This window comes from Eublepharis macularius, chromosome 13, assembly GCF_028583425.1.
Source record: "Eublepharis macularius isolate TG4126 chromosome 13, MPM_Emac_v1.0, whole genome shotgun sequence".
Lineage (NCBI taxonomy): Eukaryota > Metazoa > Chordata > Lepidosauria > Squamata > Eublepharidae > Eublepharis > Eublepharis macularius.
Genome location: NC_072802.1, coordinates 51418750 through 51428917, shown reverse-complemented (window position 1 = coordinate 51428917; position 10168 = coordinate 51418750).

Sequence of the window (10168 nt, the reverse complement as noted above, 5' to 3'; positions counted from 1 at the left end):
ACAATAGGCGAATGGTAGCATATGTAGACCATGATGTCACTTTTTTCACTGTGTCTGCATATTTAGGCATTTTTTGCTATTAATCCAAATCATGTCGTGACATCGACTCCTCCTACATCTACACCCTCTGAAGATGCATCAGCAACATTTTTGGCACAGGCTCTGAATTCCTGGATGGTCTTGATTGTTCTGCAAGGCTGAATTCTAAGGCAGCCATTCCACTGCTGAAACAAAACCATCCAGAGCAGTCATTAGTCCTCAAACCCACAGGTGGAAATGAAAGCACTGCTTTCCACAGCCACCTTAGCAGTTCAAAGAACTCTATACCTGGCCTTCTTGTTGCCTTCGAATGTAATATTCAAGAAGTCAGGTCAGTCAGAGATGGCTCAGATGCAGAGAAATGTTCTGTTGTATTGGTTTGGGAAGCAGAGCTGCCAAAAGTCACCATCGGCCCCCAAAGATTCCCTGTGGGGCTTCTGTGCACACTCCAGACCTTCATATATATATATATATATATATATATATTTTAAATCACAATTTATCCAGCTTGATCATCACCCAGGATGACAAGGGACATGGCAATTGTCTCTTTCTTGGTCCTCTTCTCAGAAGCCTTGTTGGGAGGATTGCCTCTATAAGGAGATGAACTTTATTAAAAGTCCTGGCGTGTTGCCAAATCAGAACCCCTTTCCTTTTATATCCTCAACTAAGGCTGGGAAAGGTTAGAATCTGCGTGTACTTAAAGCTTTAGATAGAAACTACCCAATGGTAGTACAAGCGCCTCCAAATCAGTGTTGAGATTAACACTGTACTTTCGCTGTCCCATCTGTACCAATTATGTTTGCTGTGACTGGCAGCAGCTGTGTCTCTCTCCTACAAATACGATCTGCTATCCCTTAACTGGAGATGTCAGGGCTTAGATCTGGGACCTTCTGTATAAAGATGTATGTTTTACCATTGTACATAGCCCCTTGCAAAAAATTCCACCACCTTCCTAAATCTCTTCTCATGACTCAAACAGACCCCCCTGGAGAGAGTGAGAGGTTATTTCCAGGAACTTCTGCTCCCCCTCTTGTAGAATCTGCTCTTACTCAGCAGATCTCTGAGTAGACCCTGGTGACTAAAAAAGCATTTCAATTATTGGAGGTACAGGCGCTAGCAGAAGCAAAGTTGTTGACTTGGTGCCACTTTGTCAGCTTGTAGAATGTTGTCTCACTTGCTTTTTCAAACTGCACTTGATGGGCTTTTCTGGTGCCTGTTTTTGCTTGTTTTCATTTTTTTAAAAAATAATGAATCGTCTACTGTAGCCCCATTCCAGATTTGAGACCGTCTTCAAACTGTGAAATTCAAATCCCACATTTTGGATTTTAAGGTTTTCTTTCAATGTTGTGGGGTGAAGGGCAAACAAGAGAGAATAGCAGCTACATTCCAGAGAAGACAAGACATATCATGGAGATCTTGGCCTGGGGAATATAATTTGCCAATGGCTTCCAAAAATGAGCCCTGGAAGTTTTCTTATCACTGCATCATAACTCAATCAGTCCCTCAAGATTTATATAGGGCTCCTCTGTTTTACTGCAGTCTTCAGCAGTGAGTTTATGGCAAATTTACAGCTGTTGCACAGCACTGTGATTCAGCAAGCTACACACTACTTTTTCAAGCGTAGCTGTTGTCTTCTAAAGTTCATAGCTGGGCTGAAAAAACAAGTTGTAATATGTGTTTATTTATTTATTTGTAGGAGTCTAAATTTGTCCTCGATCTTCCAAATAGCTCTTGTAAATAAATAATTCCAGTTAAGCATCAAGTAGCTCAGATTGTATCTGCTGTTTTCAAAACACAGCAAGGCCTGCCCGTCCATTGCGGCCTAGAATATTTTGTAACAAAGAAAGCTAGGGAAATTCCCACCTAGAAGTCTTTGGACTTCAGACTACAAGTATGCTGGGTTCTGGTTTCCTGAGAACTGGAGTCCAACTAGGGTTGCAAACCTCTGGGCAGGCCTGGAATTCTCCCGGTTTGCCAGGTTCCTGCTGACAGTGGGCAAACTCCTGGAGACTGAAGCCTTTTCCTGCCAACTACTTGTGATCAGCAGGAGACAGCAGGCTGTCCAAAGATTGCCCACTGTCAAGAGGAACTGGGCAAGGAGGCTGGGGAAATGGGCGTGAATGCACCCGTGTCCCCAGCCAATGATGTCACTTCCAGTGCAACCCAGAAATGATGGTTTCATACCTAGGCTGATTCTTTTGGAACACTCCACCTGTTATAATGATGAGCATTCTGCAAACAAAAAAAGGGAAATTTGGGAAATTTAAAGTGAATGAAGAATCTGCAAAAAGTCCTGGCTTATATCAGAACAAAATTCTTTTGGAATCAGCCCCAAACATAGAATTTTTGCTGTTTTCCAGACACACTGGAAGTGACATTATTGACGGGCATTGCAGAGCGCAGTCTCTTCATGACGCCCCATCAGATGTCTTTCTTTTAACAATCAGCACACATTAAGGATATATCAACCAACCATTCTCATCCAATAACCAAGAAAGATGTGGTCAGCTAGCAGCTGCATCTATATAATAGCCAGTCTTCACCACTGTGTCAAAGACCACTCTCAAGGTGACCAAGAACTAAACATGTCAATGGGCATGTTTCAGAAACAAGGAAATATGAATTCCGGATTGCTAAACGTCAGTTTTCCCTCTATACAACACTCCACCTGTTATAATGATGAGCATTCTGCAAACAAAAAAAGGGAAATTTGGGAAATTTAAAGTGAATGAAGAATCTGCAAAAAGTCCTGGCTTATATCAGAACAAAATTTCCTGCTGTTGAAGTATGAGTGATCAGGTTCAGGAGTCAAGTTCCTGTGATGTAATGTACCAGTGAGTAACATGCTGTTGGTATGTTTTTTAATGAGACATCATAGTCTTTGTTGCTGGCTTACAGTCCTTAACCCACCTCCCTTTCCCAAGCAGACACAGCCATACACATCAATCGGTGACATTTTTGTTGTGCTCATGGATAAAATCAAACAGGAAAAAGAAGAACTTTAAAGTTTGCTGTCTCATGTATTTCCTCCTGGTTGTATTATTGGTTTAGGGAGCTGCACAAACCCTGTTTTGGAGGCCCTTGAGTCACAAGGAGGCTCACTAACAGTTGCTGAATGTGTCTTTTGTCCAACCCTGGAGGATGCCAAGGCAAAAAATAGTTCTGTGAAATCTGATGCACACACCCCAACACCCACTAAAACATCATTCATTGTACGTTTCACTGGACATTCAACTTGTATCATGGCCAAAACCTGCAAAATTCAGGACTTTGACGTGATCACTTTCAGACAGAAAACCCTGAGTCATGAAGTCATGACGCTGAAGAGCTGGCAGAACAAGATTACTAATTCAAGTTGGCCCCCAGCACAGGAGAAATTCATTTATGTTCGGAAACATTTCTTAGGGGCATTCCTTAACAGAGATACTACTTAACTTCATTCAGGCTGAATTGTAAATGGGGTGGCTGAAAGAGTGCAGGATGGAGTGCATCCCTCTATCGGGCCCAGACCCCCCTCCCTTTAATTTCCAAATGCCATCAGTGAGGTCATCAGAGGAAGTGGAGGCCGTGGCCAGAATCTCTCTGACATGTATGGACCAATCTCCAACTGAAGACTTGCCCATTTTTACCTTTTTAAAAATGTAAATTGCTTTGAAAGCAGTGTTTAAAAGCAGCGTGTAAGCACAATTAACACATTTCCTTCTTGCTGAGCTAACAGGTTGCTATTGCAAGTGGGTTGCATTGATTTTATCTTGCATAAATTTGCTTTTGGCAAAGAAATGTCCAGTGAAACGTACAATGAATGATGTTTTAGTGGGTGTTGGGGTGCGTGCATCAGATTTCACAGAACTATTTTTGCCTTGGCATCTTCCAGCGTTGGACAAAAGACACATTCAGCAACCGTTAGTGAGCCTCCTTGTGACTCAAGGGCCTCCAAAGAAATGCTAGCTACCCTTTACATTTAATGGCTTTTTAGGCTCCTGTGTTTACCAACTCCTATTTTCTTCTCTGTATACACATATCAGCTGCCTTGGGATACCGTTTCATACATCTGTTGGTAGGCTCTACAGCATGAAAACTTATGAGGCTGCAGTTAATTTGTTGATTTTGCAACATCAGGCTAACACATATAAACAAATAAAGCAAATCCAGACCTAAATAATGAACCCTTCTAGGACTCATTATTTAGCTTTATTTCTCCTTGTTATTATTAAGATGCCAGGAGATGGAGGAAAGACACTTATAAATGGCTTTTAATAAACACCAAAATGCCACCATCCAAACTGTCAGTGAAAGGAGGAAAATAACAATCCCCACCTCTTTCCTGCTTTGTAACAAGAGTCCTCGTTTTCCTTGTGCACAAGCACTATTGGTTTTGAAGGAGTTCTGATCTCTGGCTCTGTGCTTTGCATTTTCATGGTTGAGATGGATGTTGTATGGTTGCCAACTGCCTGGAGGAAAAAATATCCTGTACCTTTACCAGAGACTTAATGGGATGTTATTTACAAGGTGATATTATTTATTCTAAGCCATGAAAAGCTTCAGCTGCCCAATTTCACGTCTTAAGTCTCTGTTAGAGAGACAGGACATTTTTCTCCAGGCCTGTGGACAACCTTAAATCATTAGATTGCTCAAACGTATTAGTAGTTTGAGTAGTCAATATGTTTTTCAGTTCCTATGCAACTTCCTGTTCAGCCATAGCAAACAATAATGTGTGTACCTTCATGCCACAAAAATCCTCCACCACATTTTTCACTAGGGCCATAGTAGGGATATTTCCTGGCTACTCCTTTTTCTTTTTGCCTTTCACAGGCTTTTTTGACAACTCTTTCTCAAGCACTTTTTAAGGATACAGGTACACTCATAATTCACACCCATATTCTGAAGACTATGAGGACAAGCCCTGGAAAACTTAAATTACAAAAAAATAGTTTGAAGGTTACATGAATTGTAGCCTTGAACAGGGATGCCAAGAGAAGCACCAAGGGAGACGAAGCCATGGTTGCTTCATCTTCTGTGGTATCATGGAATTTAAAATATTTGGGTGATCTCTGGGATGCAGTACAACAATCATGTTTCTCGAGTGTCACAATCCAAAACATGGTTGACTAGATGTACATTAGGACTGGCCTCATAACTTTAATAGTTGTGCAGAATGGGAATTTTGGCAACAGCTAACATCTCTTACACTCAGGGCTTTTTTTCTAGGAAAAGAGGTGGTAGAACTGTGGGTTGCCAGCACAGGGGGCAACTCTTGGTGGGTGGTGGTGCCCCTGGTACCACATGTGCACACACAAAGTGCACGCATGCTCCCAGGGCCAATGACTTCACTTTGGGTCAGCTGGAACAAGGGGGGAGTTTTTAAAAGTTTAAATTGCCCTCGGCAAAAATGGTCATATGTCTGGTGGCCCCGCCCCCGATCTCCAGACAGAGGGGAGTTTAGATTGCCCTCTGTGCTGCCAGCGGCGCAGAGGGCAATCTAAACTCCCCTCTGTCTGGAGATCAGGGGGCGGGGCCACCAGCCATGTGACCATTTTCAAGAGGTTCCGGAACTCCATTCCACCGCGTTCCAGCTGAAAAAAAGCCCTGCTTACATTGCTGTTAAAGGAACAGGAATCCTGCTTTCCTTTGTGTTTGGTCATTCTATGAAACAAGCTTACAGGCTCAGTTTCTAAGTCTGGAGGAATCAGTAGTGGTCTGATGAAGAAAAAGCTGTAGGCCACAGTGAATAACTGTGCATATCACTAAAGATGCTTTAGTAAAAAAACAATACAGTCGTAGTTGACTCAAACTTCCCTGGTTGTAATTTGTTATCACAATTTGAAGTTTGATGTAAAAGGAAGTGGCTTGAAACTTTTAAAAACCCTTTCGGTGCTTTTCCCAGCAAGTCTTACTGAGGTACTACTGTTTCTTGATAAACGATACCTACTTGTTTAGGGAATTTTGAAATGTCTGTATGTGCAGGTGTGGGATTTCCATGCAGCACAGCAGGAAAGACCAGGGTTTGTGGGGGACAGAGGACCACAAAAGACTTCCCCTTGCTCACCAGTTTCCAGAAAAAACGTTGCACCACATAGGCTATTTCCAAGAGGTATGGCTATTAACACCCACTTTAATTTGTATCTTGTTAAGAGATCAAAGGGTGGATGTTATGTGATCCTCTGTGTTACTCACTGTTGTATCAGGATGTATGTTATAATTTCTTGAACTTTATCTGAAGGGAAATAGTAACCAGCAGGGCTTTTTTTCAGCAGGAACGCAGTAGAATGGATTTCTGGAACCTCTTGAAAATGATCACATGGCTGGTGGCCCTGCCCCCTGATCTCCAGACAGAGGGGAGTTTAGATTGCTGTGCAATCTCCCCTCTGTCTGGAGATCAGGGGGCGGGGCCACCAGCCATGTGACCATTTTCTCCGAGGGCAACCCACTGAGTTCTACCACCTCTTTTCCCAGAAAAAAAGCCCTGGTAACCAGTCTTCTTTTAATATTCAGGAATTAGCTAGGGGAAGTTCTAAGTCTTGTAAGTAGGGAAAGGAGCTAAAGTGTGCATGGAGAGGGGGAAACAAGGTCTTTAACTATGTTAATTACATCTGAATTACATGTTAATTATACTTTCTGTAAATCAGTTCTTTCATTTGTCTTATTAACTACATTTGACTACCCTAGCGATTACATTTTTATTCCACCAATTTTTCCAAGGAGCTCGTGGTGGTGTATGTGGTTCTCTTCTCTCCAATTTCATCCTTTAACAACTCTGTCAAGTACAGTAGGATGAGAGAGAGAGGAACTTGCCCAAGGTCACTGACAGTGCAATCCGAATTCTGTTTAAAATTGTACTGTCAGTGAACTTAATGGCAGTGTGGAGTTCGTGAGTACGAGTTCAACTAATCTGTAGTTAGAATACACTGGGCTGCCCTTGAAAACAACCTGGAAACTGTAGCTGGTCCAGAACATAGCAGCCTGATAATTGTGAGGAGTTGTGAGGGGTTGGCAGTTGGGAACACATCTTGTCTGTTTTAAAACATTAAAGCTTCATTCAGCTTCAGTTCAATTCAGGGTGCTGGTTATGCCATTTAAAGCCTTTCAACGCCTAGGACCCCCTTGTCTAAAGGACCATCTCTCCAGGTATGTTCCCATGTACCAGCTACAGTTTTCAGCTTGCCATCTTCTGGATGGTTGTTCACTAAAGGTAACTCACCTGTCATTTATTAGGGCTCATACTTTCTCAATTGGTCCTCTGACTTTGAAGAATGTGCCACCTCAAGGAGACTAGGGGGGCACCATCCTTGGAAATGTTCAGGAGGCACTGTAAGGCTATTGTATTCAGTACAAGTTGCAGGCATTTTATTAGGTTGGGGGGAATTGTGACTTTACTTGATTTTTTTTAATTATATATTGTTACCCATGCTGAACCATGGGGTATACATTTTTTTAAAAAAACATACACTATACCTCTCTAATAATCATCTTCATTGAGCAATCCCAAATTTTAGTTTTATAACAGAGGGAGAAAACTGTCTCTTTCTGTACTTGGTTTATTATTTCATAAACTTCTGCCATGTCCTTCCCTTATTTGTCAAACTAAAATAAAAAAAACAGTGCTACTTAACAGTGTTATCACTGTTAAGATGCAGTTCCACTGCACTGCACTGTCTAAGATGCAGTTCTATTCACTAACAGGGGCTGCCTGTCTGGGGCAAACTACACATATAAAAAAAATCTTAGTATTATTTTGTTTTTGATTTAGTGAAAAGCATTTTCAGGCGTCTTTAATTTTAAGTGGAGGTGCACACTCCAAATCACTTCCCCATCTAAGTCTTCACCAGTGTGATCAAAGCTTTGATACGAATCTCTCTGGAGGTTCCATATAGACACTTGACTTTCCTGAGGGAACATCAAAATAGAAGATAAATATATCTTCTAGTTTGATATATGAGTGAGAATCCCTTTTGGTACAGTGCATAATCTAGCTTACTTGCTGAAGTCATCTAGAATGATTTGATCTACAAGCACTGTCTGGGGTCTGCAACCCAGCTCCCGGACTTAGCTGGAGAAAAGGACGGGAGACCCCCAGGAGACATCCGCCCAGCTGCTTCCACAGGCACTTGTCCAGGGGGCTGGAACAGTCACAGCACCCCAGCAGCAGAGCCAGAGGGCTGGAACAGGCACAGCACCCCAGCAGCAGAGCCAGGGGGCTGGAACAGTCACAGCCCCCCCAGCAGCAGAGCCAGGGGGCTGGAACAGGCACAGCCCCCCAGCAGCAGAGTCAGGGGGCCCAGAGGCTCCAGGGAAGGCAACACAGCCAGCAGCAAGTGTGCGAGGGGAAGAGCCAGAGGGGGAAGCCTGCCAGGGAAGGGCAGCCACGCCCAGCTCCAAGGGACAGGCAGCCCAGATGCTGGCTGGAAGGGCACCTCATGAGCAGAGGCAGAGATGGCCAAGGTGTGGCACCTGGAAAGGCCCTGCCAGCCCAGTCCTGCAGGGAAGGTTAAAGGAGAATGAGGGAGGGAGAGAAGAAGGCACACCTAGAGGAAGCCTCAGCTAGGACACCTTTACATTCAGCCCCACCCGGCTAGAGAGGCAGGGAAGGCTAGGAGGAGTTAATGAAAGAGAAGGAACACCTGAGAGCAGACACAGCTGGGCAGCCTCTGGAGAGGGAAGGCGCTTGGAGGGAAGGGCAGAGGCAGCCAAGAGAAACCCTTTCCAGACGGCTTGCCTGGCTCCGGAACGTTGCGCCATCTTGCGGGGAAAACGTGAAATATTGTGTTTTCTCGCGACGTCGCATGACGTCGTGCAAAACTCGCACGAGAAAACGCGGTATTTTGCGTTTTCCCCGCAAGATGGCGCAACGTTCCAGAGCCAGGTAAGCCGTCTGGAAACGGCCCCTATAAAAGCCAGCTCAGGAGAGCATTCAGGGTGGGTTGATTGAGTAGGAGTGATGGGGTGGAGATGGAGTGGAGCAGAGCGAGAGCAGAGGCAAGGAGGAAAGTTGGTGGAGAAGGAGGGGAGTGGCGCAGGTTGAGCAGGCCATCGAGTGGACTGAGAGGGAGTCTGGGTGAGGTATACCTCCCCTCCTTCCACAGAGCAGGGTCCTGCAGCATCCCTGGCACCCCTTTGACGTCAGGGCTGGCTATGCTGGGGCCCCGCCCAGTGGTGGCCACCGCAAGCCCTGACAAGCACTTTTCAGCAATGTAGCTGAATAATACAATTTAATTAGCTATCAAAGAGAATCTATTATATGAACAGTACTTCTGTTTGGACTGGGTCTCTTTGGTTACTATTTTATTTGTCAAATTTGATTATGATCATAGTAGAAATTGGGGGGCATAATGTATATCATTTTGAATTCTGGCTGGATGCAGATGTGGACTCATTTAATTGCACTGGCCACCTCAGTAGTTTATCACATATGGACAACTGTTTTCAGCTAGGAGCTGATTAACAATACTGGCTTTCTGTACCAAACAGGGTGTGGCTACTATGTCATCACTCCCACACCCAAGTATTCCCAAGATCATCTGCCAGTTCTCTATGTAATACTGCTGTATGTTGTGAAGTTTGCAGGATTACAAAGTCCAGACAACACTGGCTAGGCCAAATGCCACATGAAAATATTGCTGGTGTTCCTGGAACAACCTCTGATGATTTTCAGGTATAAGAATTCATTTGTGACGATAGTGTGATGACAGACAACTGAGCCTCAGAATGTATGTATCTGTCTTGTCTTGCACATCACTTTACCAATGAATGAGGTATCTCTTTGCAGTGTGATTATTTCCAGGCAACACGTTTGGTCTCCATATGGTACATGTTACAGATTTCACAAGGGGTGCAAATCCGGTCCTTATCTTTGCCTTCTCCTGCACCATATGGCTTCACTTGCTAGTTTCAGTCACCTGGAACTATAGGCTGTATAGTAATCTTGATGTCACATGTACTGGTCTATAACAATTGATAAGAGGGTTAGTTTTGGACAGCCCTGACTTAAGGAGGTATAGAACGCGGTGCTCCACTCTGGGATAAGTAACTGAAATTGCACCAGCCAAGGGAGTAGAAGGTGGTTATGTTTTGTGTTTGGGGAGATGAAGTACTGGAGATAGGAACTGTTGCAGAAAGGGAGGCAAATTAT